Source organism: Salmo salar, chromosome 14 (assembly GCF_965601325.2).
Source record: "Salmo salar chromosome 14, fSalSal1, whole genome shotgun sequence".
Classification (NCBI taxonomy): domain Eukaryota; kingdom Metazoa; phylum Chordata; class Actinopteri; order Salmoniformes; family Salmonidae; genus Salmo; species Salmo salar.
Genome location: NC_138304.1, coordinates 2,046,798 through 2,062,238, shown reverse-complemented (window position 1 = coordinate 2,062,238; position 15,441 = coordinate 2,046,798). Strand labels below are relative to the sequence as shown.

The window sequence follows — 15,441 nt, the reverse complement described above, 5'->3', positions numbered from 1 at the left end:
TTACCATGGTCACTTCTACAAAGGTTTTGTAAAGGGTTTATAAAATGGTAAAATGCAACTACAAAAGGAGCTACTTTAGCTTCATGGCCAATTTGAATGCTTGCCAAATATTGAACCTCAGCAAAAATAAAGCATTCACAAAAGATTATGACGCAAACATGAAGCAAAGCATGCATGTAACAAAAATTTTTAGGAACTGTGTACATTATGTACAGATAATATCTAATTAATATCTATAAACAACAGAAATCTCTTTAGAAAACTACATCTTATTGACCAAACACAGTGTTTAGAATTTTCTTCCATTCTCATAAATCTAGGAGCTCTGAGAAGGTGTAATGTTAGGCATTGTTATTGCCTAGGAGTTTAAACTCAGTGATGCACAACATTCTGACTGCAGATACCACATTTTACAATAAGTATTATGGTAAACACATTAAAGGGCACCCTCCTACTGTTTTAGTACAACACTGAGGGATGGGGCTGGGGAAATGTAAAGACTCTCAAATTCATAGACAGAGCTATGGATGCAAGGACTGACCATCCATGGGATACAAATGATAGTTGTATCCTTGTTTTGAGGCTAGACAGTGTTTGTTTACAAACAATGGAGTAGAACATGCTTATATGTTGGATTCTGATGGGTTAGACATTTGAACTAAACTCAAGAGGCATTTAAGTTGTATTCTATTCTGAATTAAATAATAAAATATCATCATTTAAAAGTCCAAAAACGGATGTACCAATCACAGATTGGCACTGTAAATGGATACATTTCAGAAGAATGTAATTTTACTAGAGCCAAGCTGGGATTCAATCCGATCGTACTTGTAGACAATGTGTATTTTAAAGAAAATGTTACGGTTTCTGCAGAGATCGCATTCAAGGTAAATGCTGCAGATATTGGCTCAATTGAAAATTACCTTTAAAGCCACAATATGTAGAAATGTCTCTGCCATTTCCTGGTTACTAAAATTCTAACACATTCGCCTAATTTCAGTTTGTGACAAAACAAGCAATGTATAGTGTAGACTAGAGAATCATTGTACAATCTAAATCGCTGAGAAATAGCGCACACAGAAGGGATCTACCGCTTGCTGTCAATGAGAATGACAGATCTATAAACACACATTTCTTTGTGCATTTGGTCAGGTCGCCCACAAAGCTACATACTGGAACTTTAAAATGTCAAGCATGCTATAGCGTAATTTCGGATTGAACCCCGGCCTAAGTGTTACCCTCAATTAAATGTATCATGCTGTTTCTAAAGGAGGGTAAGACGACGAAAAAGACAACTCAAAATATGTTGCGGGCTTCTGGGGACTAGTTCACATTGTTTTAGTCCTGCAGGGTGTTGCAGAGTGTTAAAAGACGGATGTGTCAATTTCATAGTGTGGCAAATGTGCAACATCAGACACAAGCCACCCAGGAAGTTACAAAGTATCAGACTGGCATTTCCTCTGTATTTGTATTTGGCTGTCTCTCTTCAATTCTCTTTTTGGCAATGTGTCAGTGTCTAGCTTCAGTCTGTCAAACAGACATGCCAAGCTTAACAACACATTGAACAAACTGTAGCCAACTAACAAAGGTAACCGCTACATCTGTTGGCGACATACACCAGAGACAAACTCCAATGTCTCTTTCAGACCAGCAATAGACCAGTAGTAGAGCAGCAATGTGGTCTAGGAAAATCCAGACGTTTACTTCAAACATTTACCTTTAAATTGGATTCAGGTCACTAAAAGAATTTACAGATGTGAAATGCAGTGTATGATTGTGATAACATGTTGTTGTATTCATCATGCTACATTCATGTTAAGTTGTCTGCAACTTTATGTAAAAAATGATATCACAGGTAAACCTAAAACATTCAAGGAAGGAATAAAAATGTCATAACACCAGTACAAGCAGTGCATCTTCATTACCAAAACACTAGCATCCATAAATGACCCCTGGCATACAGGAGAGAGACAACAGGCCAAACACAAATCAACACTTACAGAGCTAGCTAGTCACACAAGTATCTTTGCCTTAAGGCTATGTCAAGCAGCACTTAAGTTACGCTGCAGCACATAGGAATGCACACCCAAAGCCTAGACTTTCACTGACACAATAATGGCCACCTTCTGGTCCTGCCCTACGCAGACTAAACCTACACTTTGCTCTCCTATCATTTTGATTTCCATAACACTTCTTAGGCTCAACATTATACTATTCACACACCAGAGATACAGTTACCTCTACATACAGTACCTTGAACTCCTTGAAAACGTATACATTCTTCTGCTGCAAGGTAAATGTTAAGGCAGAATCTACAGTTGAAGTCAGAAGTTTACATACACCTTAGCCAAATACATTTAAACTCAGTTTTTCACAATTCCTGACATTTAATCCTAGTACAAAAACCCTTTCTTAGGTCAGTCAGGATCACCACTTCATTTTAAGAATGTGAAATGTCGGAATAATAGTAGAGAGAATGATTTATTTCAGCTTTTATTTTTTTCATCACATTCCCAGTGGGTCAGAAGTTTACATACACTCAATTAGTATTTGGTAGAATTGCCTTTACATTGTTTGACTTGTGTTAAATGTTTCGGGTAGCCTTCCACAAGATTCCCACAATAAGTTGGGTGAATACTGGCCCATTCCTCCTGACAGAGCTGGTGTAACTGAGTCAGGTTCGTAGGCCTCCTTGCTCGCACACGCTTTTCAGTTCTGCCCACAATTTTTCAACAGGTTTGAGGTCAGGGCTTTGTGATGGGCACTCCAATAGCTTGACTTTGTTGTCATTAAGCCATTTTGCCAAAATGTTGGAAGTATTCTTGGGGTCATTGTCCATTTGGAAGACCCATTTGCGACCAAGCTTTTAACTTCCTGACTGATGTCTTGAGATGTTGCTTCAATATGTCCACATAATTTTCCCCCCTCATGATGCCATCTATTTTGTGAAGTGCACCAGTCCCTCCTGCAGCAAAGCACCCCCACAACATGATGCTGCCACCCCCGTGCTTCACAGTTAGGATGGTGTTCTTCAGCTTGCAAGCGTCCCTCTTTTTCCTCCAAACACTGGTCATTATGGCCAAACAGTTCTATTTTTGTTTCATCAGACCTGAGGACATTTCTACAAAAAGTACAATCTTTCTCCCCATGTGCAGTTGCAAACCGTAGTCTGGCTTTTTTATGGTGGTTTTGGAGCAGCTGCTTCTTTCTTGCTGAGCGGCCTTTCAGGTTGTGTCAATATAGGACTCGTTTAAGTGTGGATATAGATACTTTTGTACCTGTTTCCTCCAGCATCTTCACAAGGTCCTTTGCTGTTGTTCTGGGATTGATTTGCATTTTTCGCACCAAAGTACGTTCATCTCTAGGAAACAGAACGTGTCTCCATCCTGAGCGGTATGATGGCTCCATGGTCCCATGGTGTTTATACTTGCGTACTATTGTTTGTACAGATGAACGTGGTACCTTCAGGCATTTCGAAATTGCTCCCAAGGATGAACCAGACTTGTGGAGGCCTACAACTTTTTTTCTTAGGTCTTGGATGATTTCTTTCGATTTTCCTATGATGTCAAGCAAAGAGGCACTGAGTTTGAAGGTAGGCCTTGAAATACATCCACAGGTACACCTCCAATTGACTCAAATTATGTCAATTTGCGTATCAGAAGCTTCTGAAGCCAACACTAAATACATGACAAGCGTACCAGAGAGTCTGTCATAATGTTTTTTGTAAAGCCTTTATTACAGCGAAGACAAAAAAAACTGTCACATTCATTCGTGAATGCAATTTCCAAAATGGAACGGTTCATTTTTTGTTTATGCTAATTCTCCAAGTGTCGCTTTATTTTATTTGAAAACTAAAACGCTTGATTGCATTTCAAATCATGAACGACTCTGCTGTGTGATGACATGAACAAATGAATGACTGACTGATACAGTAGCCTATATAAGTATTCAAATATAGGCCTAAGTGACTTACGGTTTTAAGACTAAACAGGATGCGCTCGTTGGCCTACACCTCGATGGTGGTTATACAAGGCTGCTATACTAAGCCTACTAATGATATCAACGTAATAATAACGATACGTAGATCAAGAAAAAGGAGGGTTACTATTATTCTAAATATTACTTTTCTGACAATTTGGAAGAGTGTAAACAACACTAAATAAATTATAAGTTATACCAGAGAGGCTGTTCTAAAGAACAAAAAGTGTAAAGCCTTTATTACAGCTTCGCAAAGATTAAAAACAGACACATTTGTGAAATTGTTAAACCGACATGTGGTTGTGTGAAGCTTGGTGCTAACTGAAACAGTTAGGCTATTAAAAAAAACACTCAAACAGAAACAGGACCTGTCTTATTTCTGTAGATATATATGGATGATTTATAAGGCCAGGCACATATAACAGTTAGGCTATTGAATACAGACCTAATTAAGTTGGGGTTTCCACTCTCCTCACTTTTCTTAGACAATAGGCAGGCACTGTTTTCTTGTCTCCTAACTCCGCTTCTCCCTCTACCGCATTGTTCTCAACACCAATATGCTGGCCAACTTTGCTATTATGCACATAGCAACATGGTGTAGGAAAAGGCGCAATTCAACAGCGCACTGATGTTTCAGAACCGCAGACAATGACCGCTATCCAACGCAGGAGAAAGTGCATTTGTTATAAAATAATAAAATGTTTATTAGTATTGCACCATTGTTCTTACATAATAAAACAATATACAATTTCAGTAGCACATGTCTTAGTGATGGACTGTGCCATCCTCCACAATGGATTAGTCCACTCAGACAGGAACCAATCAGACTGGTGTCCTGTACACCATTCAATAATTTAATTGTTTTGCTACTGCTCGAAATCTCAGTCAACAAACAGCCTATCGACCAAACAATCAACCAGTCAACGAAATGGAGACAGCCCTATTTAAAATGATGTCAGTCTTTACATCTATGAATTTGAAAGTGGTTACATTTCTCTAGCCCTGTGACAGGGCTGCCGTTGGGCTGATACATCTAGAATACCATGATGTGTAAACATTCTGTCAGAGCAGATGTAGAAGTACAAACAAACTCCATCAGTATGTTACTACTCATAATCATTCCAATATTAGGAACTCCATCAGTATGTTACCACTCATAATCATTCCAATATTAGGAACTCCATCAGTATGTTACTACTCATAATCATTCCAATATTAGGAACTCCATCAGTATGTTACTACTCATAATCATTCCAATGTTAGGAACTCCATCAGTATGTTACTACTCATAATCATTCCAATATTAGGAACTCCATCAGTATGTTACTACTCATAATCATTCCAATATTAGGAACTCCATCAGTATGTTACTACTCATAACCATTCCAATGTTAGGAACTCTATCAGTATGTTACTACTCATAACCATTCCAATGTTAGGAACTCCATCAGTATGTTACTACTCATAATCATTCCAATGTTAGGAACTCCATCAGTATGTTACTACTCATAATCATTCCAATATTAGGAACTCCATCAGTATGTTACTACTCATAATTATTCCAATATTAGGAACTCCATCAGTATGTTACTACTCATAATCATTCCAATGTTAGGAACTCCATCAGTATGTTACTACTCATAATCATTCCAATGTTAGGAACTCCATCAGTATGTTACTACTCATAATCATTCCAATATTAGGAACTCCATCAGTATGTTACTACTCATAATCATTCCAATGTTAGGAACTCCATCAGTATGTTACTACTCATAATCATTCCAATATTAGGAACTCCATCAGTATGTTACTACTCATAATCATTCCAATATTAGGAACTCCATCAGTATGTTACTACTCATAATCATTTCAAGTTGAACTGGGCTGACCACTTGCTCAGATTCTCTGCACCTTGGCACACATGCACCCACTCATCCACACACAACCACACACACACACACCACACACACACACACATCACACACACACACATCACAACTGCTGCTACCAGACTCTTATTAAACTGCTGAATTTAAACACTTGTCCCCCATCCCCAATACACGTGTATATATTGGACTATAAATTGTGCCTTCCTGTATAATACTTATGCTAAAATGTGTATTCTATTCCACTGAGCCATTTACTTTATGTTCGTATTCTTATCTTTTATTATTTATTAGTGTTGTTGCAATGTCTAGAAGGAACCTGCAAGTAAGCATTTCGTTGGACAATGTATACCATGTGTATCCTGTACATAAGACTAATAGAACTTGAACTTAATTTAGCAAAAGGTTGACTCTAAAACATGAATTCTTACTTAGAGAAATCAATTACAATAAAAGTTACATCTCCCAAGAAGACTTCCACTATTTGCTGGCTGTTCCAAATGTAGACAGACCTGAAAGGATGGCACAAACTGAGAAGAGCCAATAGCGGCAGTCTTGGTTGATTTGAAGGAAGACACCTTGTTGTGGATCTCATGTAGCTGAGAAATAACTCTAACCACAAAGTGGTCCCACTTTGAAATGGAATTACAGTGTAGTATATTACATACACCAATATAGTACTTATAATTGCAATACCTGTTTGCAGCATGCACAATTTCAAGGGTTTGCAAATAAACAGACAATAGCTGAACATGAGGTGTTTACTCTACCCACAAGTAACTGACACCACAGCAAAGAGATTGAGAGGTTCATCTCATTACAAAGGATTTATACCAAAAGATAGCATTGCAGTAGAGTCAGACATCAACTCCCACACCGACTCAACTCCCTTGTGTCCTCCTCCCAGAGTGCTAAGAACCTTGGAGTGACCCTGGACAACACCCTGTCGTTCTCCACTAACATCAAGGCGGTGACCCGATCCTGTAGGTTCATGCTCTTCAACATTCGCAGAGTACGACCCTGCCTCACACAGGAAGCGGCGCAGGTCCTAATCCAGGCACTTGTCATCTCCCGCCTGGATTACTGCAACTCGCTGTTGGCTGGGCTCCCTGCCTGTGCCATTAAACCCCTACAACTCATCCAGAACGCCGCAGCCCGTCTGGTGTTCAACCTTCCCAAGTTCTCTCACGTCACCCCGCTCCTCCGCTCTCTCCACTGGCTTCCAGTTGAAGCTCGCATCCGCTACAAGACCATGGTGCTTGCCTACGGAGCTGTGAGGGGAACGGCACCTCCGTACCTTCAGGCTCTGATCAGGCCCTACACCCAAACAAGGGCACTGCGTTCATCCACCTCTGGCCTGCTCGCCTCCCTACCTCTGAGGAAGCACAGTTCCCGCTCAGCCCAGTCAAAACTGTTCGCTGCTCTGGCACCCCAATGGTGGAACAAGCTCCCTCACGACGCCAGGACAGCGGAGTCAATCACCACCTTCCGGAGACACCTGAAACCCCACCTCTTCAAGGAATACCTGGGATAGGATAAAGTTATCCTTCTAACCCCCCCCCCCCCTTAAAAGATTTAGATGCACTATTGTAAGTGGTTGTTCCACTGGATATTATAAGGTGAATGCACCAATTTGTAAGTCGCTCTGGATAAGAGCGTCTGCTAAATGACTTAAATGTAAATGAAGCTTTCAGTAAGTTCTCTGCATAGGTTTTTAACTCACATATAGTATGATCTGTGAAGTACAAGGCAATACACAACTCCAGCAAGCAGAACTAACAGACAAAGATCATTCTTAGTATGATGAAGCCTTTAAAGCTGCAATATGTAACTTTTTGGGCTGCCCGACCATTTTACATAGAAATTAGAGTTATAGATCTGTCATTCTCATCGAAAGCAAGTCTAAGAAGCGGTAGATATGTTCTATGTGCGGTATTTCTATACTTCCCGTTCTTAAGTTTCGTTTTTTGCATCTTGTACTTTCGGTTTTGTACACCAGTTTCAAACAGCTGAAAAAAATCAATATTTTTGGTTCTAGAAAATATATTTCGCAGCTGTTTAGATGGTACAATGACTCTCTACACTATACTTTCTTGTCTTGTCACATAAACCGAAATTAGGCTAACTATTAAAATTTTAAGAACCAGGAAATGGAGGAGCGATATCTGCATAGCGCATCTCAAGTCCTTTAATTTACATGCAGAATCATCAACCTTGTTCTTACAGTTGAAATGCATGTCAAAGCACAGGTGACAGACAGTGTCCTTTCTGTTTCATCACTGGCTATTTCTTCCTAAAATCTGCTAAACGTCCTTCTGCATATATTGTAGTATCATTCAAGTGAATGCCTATAAGACCTTTTCTCTCTGCATATATTGTAGTATCATTAAAGTGAATGCCTATAACACCTCTTCTCTCCTGCTGCCTCTTCTTCTGCCTCTCCTGGGAAATCTTATCAAGGCTGAATAACTGTTTTGTAGTCTACTTGTAACCTTCAATAAAAAAAATCTATTGTATTGTATCGTTACACAAAATTACGTTGTTGCACAAAATAACACATCTCAAACTATAAGTAACAATGCAAAAGATCGGCAAAGCAAATGAGAGAACTTGGCGAATTAAATGCGTGTTTTGAATAAACAAAATGAGGAAGTGGTATGATTACTTTGAAAAGCTGCCTTCACATTGAGGAAGTATGAGAATAGTTGTGTTTTTTCCTTTCAATTTGTAAAGACTGTCTCTATTCTCACACCAGCAGAACATCAGTTCTGTGTTCAACTATAACCACTTTGCTAATTATTTGACATAAGCATGATTATTCTTTGAGATGAGAATTTAAATAAACCAATCGCTTTCTCTTAGGCTATGCAATTTTCAACCGTCGAGTTTATATCGGAGTTTGCTTTATCAGTTTATAACAATTTGAAGGATATAGGCCTAGGCTATCACTCAGGCGCCCAACTTCATTTGTTTACAGGCAAAAGTGTTTCAACATGCTACAACCAAAACATGAACACATTTTTTAGTCATGATACCTGTTGCTAATGCCTGAAATTATGCTGCACGTTTGTAGTAACCCTACACAGATGAATTGAAGACACTTTAGTACCTTCAAAGTGAAAGCACAACAGTAGATTAGAGTCCAGATAAACACATACCTTCAAGATCGAGAAAGTATAGGTCTACACCTGGAATCGATAAGGAAATCTTCGTATTAACACGTAGAACTCAAAACAACCAGGTACGCGGTCCCGTGTGCCTCCTTTTACATGACAGGCCAACCCGGAAAAATGATGGTTGTCAGTTGCATAGGTTCCTTCTAGTACTGCGGATTATGTGTGTGACGTCACCAGCCATAACCGAGAGGGCTGTACGGAGGTAAAGTAGGTTTTATATCAGACATTCAACAGACATTCAACAGACATTTGACGTTAAATCTCTTGCTCACAATAACCTTTGCATTGTCATAGAAGCATCAAAACGAGTGCTAATTATTAAAAAAATGTCTGGCCTACTTTTACAACCTTTGATTTGCATAAAAAGCTGTGTTGATTTGATAGAAATGATCAAATCATATAAAAATGCCTTTTAATCTCTTGTTCGCAATAACCTTTTCATTGATTGTCATAGAAATATAAAATGAGTGCTAATTATTCTGAAAAGGCCTCGCCTACTTTTTACAACCTTTGATTTGTGTAAACAGTCAAGTGTTGATTTGATAGAAATAATCAAATCATATAAAAATGCATTTTAATCTTTTATCCTCAATACATTTTTCATGGATCATCATAGAAGCATCAAACTAAATCTAAATGATTCAAACCATCAATGGAACTGACACAAGTCATCACCGCCATACAAGTTTTGGTTTCGCTAATTGTGTTACAGAATTACCTGCCGGTGACTCTTAGCACACCATCTCACAGCCCTCTCTCAGAGACAAAATATGTAAGTGGCCCTTCCCACCTCTGGCCCTAACCAAACCGATTGGTTGCTAGGGACCAGGTTGCCAGGTGCCTTATCATACCGTGGAGTCAGATCCCCAATTCTTGCCACCCCCTCTCAGCCTTCTTCAAGCAGTTGCCGAGAGAGCATCAAGCTCCTACACCTCTTCCCTGCCCAACACAACTAGACTCATATCTTGACATGTGAGATGGTGTGTAAAGTAAGTAGAGGGAGGGACATTGTATTTGTGTATATTACTGCTGGTTGGTCAGTAATAGTAGAGGGAGGGACATTGTGGTTTTGTATATTACTACAGGTTGGTCAGTAGTAGTAGAGGGAGGGACATTGTATTTGTGTATATTACTACTGGTTATTCAGTACAATATTAGCTTTTAGTTCTGTACAGTTCTTTGCCATTTGTTTCTCCTCTATTCAGGTAAAGTTCTGTATCTGTACATTCTTGCCCTGGTGTATTCATTTGGTATGTGAATATTCATTGTCTCTATTTTTTCCTGTTAAACATTTTTACATTTACATTTTAGTCATTTAGCAGACGCTCTTATCCAGAGCGACTTACAGTAATGAATGCATACATTTCATAAATGTTTTCTCCGTACTGGTCCCCCGTGGGAATCGAACCCATAACCCTGGCGTTGCAAACACCATGCTCTACCAACTGAACCACTACCATTCTACTTTCCATGGCTGCCTGTGAATGTCAATAAAGTATCCCTGTGTGTAACTCTGAGGTTGAATCATTCCCCATATCCTCTGACCGGGGACAGTGATAGCGGGTAACAGACCAGCAAAATACGGAGAATGGTGTATATTACTGAGCACAATGGTGTGCAATTATTGATGTACTTAATTACATAATGTATAGGTCCCCTTGTCTGTCCAGTGCCCTGACCACTGTTTTGTTTCAATGTACTTATGGAGACAACACTGAGTGACCTGTTCCTACCAAAACAACACCACAACCCTGAAGACCTCCACCTGGCTGCCACAGAACAAGCTGAAGAAGTCAAGATTCATTTGGATAAGTAGTAAATGCTGTATCCCACATGCAACAAGTTGCACTGTGCCAGGGTGTCTGTAGACCAGGGTATCTATAATGGGATTTGGTTTGTTAGGTTGATGTGAGGACTGTTAATGATGTTTGTTGTACTAATGATTCTGATGTGCTGCTTGAAACATGAAATCTGTTAAGTCAAGCAAAGGAAACCCAGTGCCTAAATTATGGTCAAAATGCAAACGCTCAACCCAGCTACAGTATATATAGATACTGTAAGTACTGGGTATGTCATGGTTGCATCAACGCCGGTATGAGGCAACGTTTCCCCTGTCCCCTCTCCGTCTGTCATGGCCCGGTATGTTTCTACTCGCCTGTCAGAAGGGGCCCATTTCATAATGGAGGATTTGTGGGACTTTTAAAGTTTATGAATTGATGTTCTTATTTGAATGGCATCTCATTTCTGCTATATGAATAGCTGTTATTGGAAGATGTTAAACTACTATATGAATCTGTTACTTTGAGGTTCTGATCCTGTAAAACAAATTGTCAATTTCTCTCTGTGGACTAAGAAAGAGGAGACAGTGCCCTGCCCTATAACTCCCTAGACTCTAAGGGCACGGGGCTGGGTTTCTACTAAGCTAACATATTGACATATTTTAAGTTGGTCATACCAAGGATAGTTTAGCCATTAGATTTATAATTGTAGGACCCCTGTAGGTATAAAACGAATATAAAAAAAATATAACAAAAATATTTATTTAAATGTATTTGATGAAACTTACTGCTATTATCCCTTCGAAACACATTGAATAACAGATTCATACATGGAAAAGCAGATAGTCAAAAAATAAATCAAAAGGACTTTTGTTTTGAAGTGTCTGTCCTATCTATGTGGTAGATCTACATCTCTTGTGTTTGTTAGAGTCTCATCTTTCGATAGAGTGGTCATAATAGTTTGTAGCACAAACTGTTTGGCGTACAGATGTTTTCGTGAGAAGACCAAATTTCGTAATGTCTCCTGGACTTTGAAACACCTCCATAGCTCTGCCACTTTTCACCGCAAATGCGGAAGACCGATATCGGCAGATGCGGAGGATTGAGACTTGGCCCATAGCTTAAACTGACAGATTTTGATGGGGATTGTATTAATATGCTAATTCGATTTTCGCACAGGTGCATGCATTGACTCCATCTTTTAAAATGAATGGTGTGTGAATGTGTTGGAGTGTCAGTGTCAGCATGTGTGAGTGTATGGGTAGAGTCCTGTGTGTGTGAATGTGTTGGAGTGTCAGTGTCAGCATGTGTGAGTGTAAGGAAAGAGTCCAGTGTGTGTGTACAGAGTCAAAAAATAGTAAAAGGGTCATTGCAGATAGTCCGGGGATCTATTTGGTTAACTATTTAGCAGTCTTATGGCTTAGGGGTAGAAGCAGTTCAGGAGCCTTTTGGTCCCAGACTTGAATGGCTGGAGTCTGACAATTTTTAGGACCTTCCTCTGACACCGCCTGATATAGAGGTCCTGGATGGCAGGGAGTTCGACCTCAGTGATGTACTGGGACGTATGCACTACCCTTGCGGACGGATGCAGAGCAGTTGCCATACCAAGTGTTGATGCAGCCTGTCCAGACACTCTCCATGGTGTTGCTGTTGAACATTTTGAGGATCTGAGGGCCCATGACAAATCTTTTCAGCTTCCTGAGGGAGAAGAGGCGTTGTCGTGCCCTCTTCGCGACTGTGTTGGTGTGTTTGGACCATGATAGGTCCTTAGCGATGTGGACACGAGGAACTTAAAGCTCTCGACCCACTCCTGTACAGCCCAGTCGATGTGAATGGGGGCGTGTTTGGCCAGGATCCTTTACTGTGATTCATGGACCATAGCTGCAGCCAACACTTCCAGTCAGCCACCTCTTCCAGTCAGTCACCTCTTCCAGTCAGCCACCTCTTCCAGTCAGTCACCTCTTCCAGTCAGTCACCTCTTCCAGTCAGCCACCTCTTCCAGTCAGTCACCTCTTCCAGTCAGCCAGCTCTTTCAGTCAACCACCTCTTCCAGTCAGCGACCACTTCCAGTCAGCCACCTCTTCCAGTCAGTCACCTCTTCCAGTCAGTCACCTCTTCCAGTCAGCCACCTCTTCCAGTCAGTCACCTCTTCCAGTCAGCCACCTCTTCCAGTCAGCCACCTCTTCCAGTCAGCCACCTCTTCCAGTCAGTCACCTCTTCCAGTCAGTCACCTCTTCCAGTTCATCTTGAGTTAGTGATTTATTGAAAATATTTAAAAATAAATGTTGAAAATGTTTGAGAAACTGCCCTGTCAGTGGATTATAAGATGAATTGTTGACATTCAACATTTTTTAATTGGAGAGGGATGACATTCCTCAGCTGTATACCTATGATGCACATTGTCAAAAGGCACATGGGTGTCCTCTTCCTTTTCCACAAAGCTTTGAAAATGAGCTATGTGAGTGTATTGCCTAATGCAGATTTAATGCGGCCTACTGTTTAAGCAATTGAGATTCAGTAGATACTGTTGATAAATGGTTTACAGAACTAAAGCTAACTTAGAAGGTCGACATTTTTTAAGAAAGAGACAAGGTTTTTCGATATAATAAGAGGGTGAAGCCATGAAGATAGGATTAATCATGAAATGTTTTAAATATTCTCTGCATTCTGTTATCCTCTTTTTGATCTCAGTCCTTCCTGTTTCTCCAATTAAAGTATTTGTCTCTTCTTTGAACTTCTTTCCCAGATGTTTTTAGAATATTTTGCACTTGTTTTGACGTTTCTATCACAATCAATGCAAAAGTTATTGCGAAAAGAGATTTAAATGCATTTTTACATGATTTCATTATTTCTATCAAATCAACACATACATTTTTAAGCAAATCAAAGGTTGTATCTGGTGTAATTCTCCTGTCTTATCCGGTGTCCTGTGTGAATTTAAATATGCTCTCCCTCTCGGAGGACCTGAGCCCTAGGACTATGCCTCAGGCCTGATGACTGATTGCTGTCCCCAGTCCACCTGGTCGTGCTGCTGCTCCAGTTTCTACCATTCTGCCTGAGGCTATGGAACCCTGACCTGTTCACCGAACGTGCTACCTGGTCCCGGACCTGCTGTTTTCGACTCTCCTTCTCTCTCCCTCTCTCTCTCTCCCTCGTCTCTACCACACCTGCCGTCTCGACCTCGGAATGCTCGGCTATGAAAATCCAACTGACATTTACTCCTAAATTACTGACTGACCTGTTGCAACCTCTACAACCACTGTGATTATTATTTGACCCAGCTGGTCATCTATGAACGTTTGAACATCTTGAAGAACAATCTGGCTTTAAATGGCCATGTACTCTTATAATCTCCACCTGGCACAGCCAGAAGAGGACTGGCCACCCCTCAGAGCCAGGTTCCTCTTTGGGTTTCTTCCTAGGTTCCTGCCTTTCTAGGGAGATTTTCCTTGCCACCGTGCTTCTACATCTGAATTTCTTGCTGTTTGGGGTTTTAGGCTGGGTTTCTGTATAGCACTTTGTGACATCAGCTGACGTAAAAAGGGCTTTATAAATACATTCGATTTGATTTATAAATGTAGGCCAGACATTTTTTGAATAATTAGCACTTGTTTTGATGTTCCTATGACAATCAATGCAAAAGTTATTGCGAACAAGAGATGTAAAGGTGAATGTCTGATATAAAACCTACTTTACCTCGGTGAGGGACCTCATAACTATAAAAGGAATTGATTTTGCAAGTAGGAAGTGACACTTTTGTGACAGCAGCAATCTGAATGCAGATGCTGTGGCCAATTGCATTCAATGTGTGATGGCTTTTGACATTGATATACTGTAGGCCAAGCCCATCTTTCACATTCACTTATTTTGGCCACTAAGTAATAGAGCACTGCATGGGAAGGTGTACATGGATATTCTTATTTCTGGAGACACTTAAGCATAGATTGCTCAGTATTGAATGAAAATTAACCAGGCCCAGGGGCGTAGGAGCAACTGTGACATTGGGGGAGGACACATTTTGCTACTGTAGTCTACTTGTTTTAAATACTAATTTCTAGTAACTTTTAGAAAAGGATTCAGACAAATCTTAACTTGCAAAGGAGGATAAGGGGGGCCTTGCAGCGGGGCACTTACTCTGGTACAGTCCAATCATTCTTAGGGGCCATGGCCATTCATACTATATTGAATACTGGTGTGACTGTAATGTGGATGTATTCAAGTAAACTACCATTTTGTACTCTTTCTCTGCTACTGTATGAATAATTTCCCAGTATTTTTCTCACTTCCCCTATTTCAGGTTGTTACTACTGCTGCTCTACACACTGTATGGTTTGAAACTTAACAAAAATGTTCAATGTATAATAGAGTTACTTTACTGTAATAATAAACAGCAACATACGGTTGAAAACCGTTTAAAAAAAAATTGGTATGGCAGGTCAAACTCAAATCCACTCTACAAAATTATCAAAAATAAAATATCATCATGTCTGCCTCTCTCCTGCATGAAGTTAACACATGCAAAGTGTTAACACTACTAAAGATCATCAGTCAATAAACTCTATGAGCTTGGAGAGGCACTTACCGGTTGGTTTTGTGGCTTCTCTCTCTCTCGCTCTCCCTCTC

General features: G+C 40.1%; 1 protein-coding gene across 3 annotated transcripts in view; it reads right to left on the bottom strand.

Moving 5' to 3' along the window:
- The window catches only part of fam49ba (family with sequence similarity 49 member Ba), a 56,413-nt gene extending 47,206 nt beyond the window's left edge, over positions 1-9,207 (bottom strand). For 2 of the 3 annotated variants that reach the window (XM_045693790.2, XM_045693791.2), the window contains exon 1: positions 9,023-9,207. The gene's annotated coding sequence lies outside the window, so the exon portion shown is untranslated. The remainder of the gene's footprint in view (positions 1-9,022) is intronic. The other variant, XM_045693789.2, reaches the window with a different exon arrangement.
- Between the last annotated feature and the right edge of the window lie 6,234 nt (positions 9,208-15,441).